This window comes from Apaloderma vittatum, unplaced genomic scaffold, assembly GCF_000703405.1.
Source record: "Apaloderma vittatum isolate BGI_N311 unplaced genomic scaffold, ASM70340v1 scaffold22348, whole genome shotgun sequence".
Classification (NCBI taxonomy): Eukaryota; Metazoa; Chordata; class Aves; order Trogoniformes; family Trogonidae; genus Apaloderma; species Apaloderma vittatum.
The window spans coordinates 33,599-34,446 of NW_009729431.1; the positions used below are offsets into that span (position 1 = coordinate 33,599).

The window sequence follows — 848 nt, forward strand, 5'->3', positions numbered from 1 at the left end:
TTGAAGAATATTGTAAAGTTTAAGATGCTACCAGCCTATTCAGTCAGTGTGCCAGGAAAAGGGCAAGTTGTTTCTCTGTGGTCTGGGACGTGGAAGATGTAGTCACAGAAATGTTAGTTCCCTAATCTCTACCCTTTCTCACAGAATTTAATATTTTGCGTTTCCTTTTTAATTAGTTTATATTATTTCTACATCCTCCCTAGCAGGGCTAGAACCAGATTATAGCCTCTGCAAAATACTTCTCTGGAGGAGCCCCCGCCCACAAGGTAATCCAGTCATCCATTATTTCTGCAGCTGCTGACGTAGCTGCAAATCCCAGAGAAGTTGTCTGTGTCCCTGAAGAAGGCAATTAACCTGATGTCATGGCCTTTATAGGAATTTAAAATAAACTTGTGGATTCTGCTCTGATTTCAGAGTTAAAGAAGGTGATTCTCTCGCTGATGAAAAAGAGAAAGTTGTATTGTTGCGAGAGGGAAGAACAAACAGCTCTGTATTTCCTTTTTGCTCTCTGTTGTGAGAGAACTCGCTGCGTCTGCATCCAGTTGCACCTTGTATGAATAATTTTATGATCCCCAAGATCAAGCCCTTGTGTTGCCTGTAAAGCCCTTTCCTCGATTAGAAGAGCAGAGCCCTTACTCAGGAAAACAAAGAGCCTCTCACTTCTAGTGGCAGGGCCAGCTGCTGCAAATGGGCAGCCTGTGCCACTACAGTTCATCCTGCATGGCACTCGGGAAACACCACGCAAAGCCTTTAATTTTAGACAGCTCTTTGGCCTTTTCATTCATGCTAGGACACTGCGCAGTGGCAAGAGGAGCAGCTACAGTTTTCTGCATTCAGCAGGGAAATCT

At 44.0% G+C, this 848-nt stretch overlaps 1 protein-coding gene across 1 annotated transcript in view; it reads left to right on the forward strand.

Moving 5' to 3' along the window:
- The window catches only part of RGS6 (regulator of G-protein signaling 6), a gene marked incomplete at its 3' end in the record, with an annotated part of 57,227 nt that overhangs the window by 24,857 nt on the left and 31,522 nt on the right, over positions 1-848 (forward strand). The window lies entirely within an intron of this gene.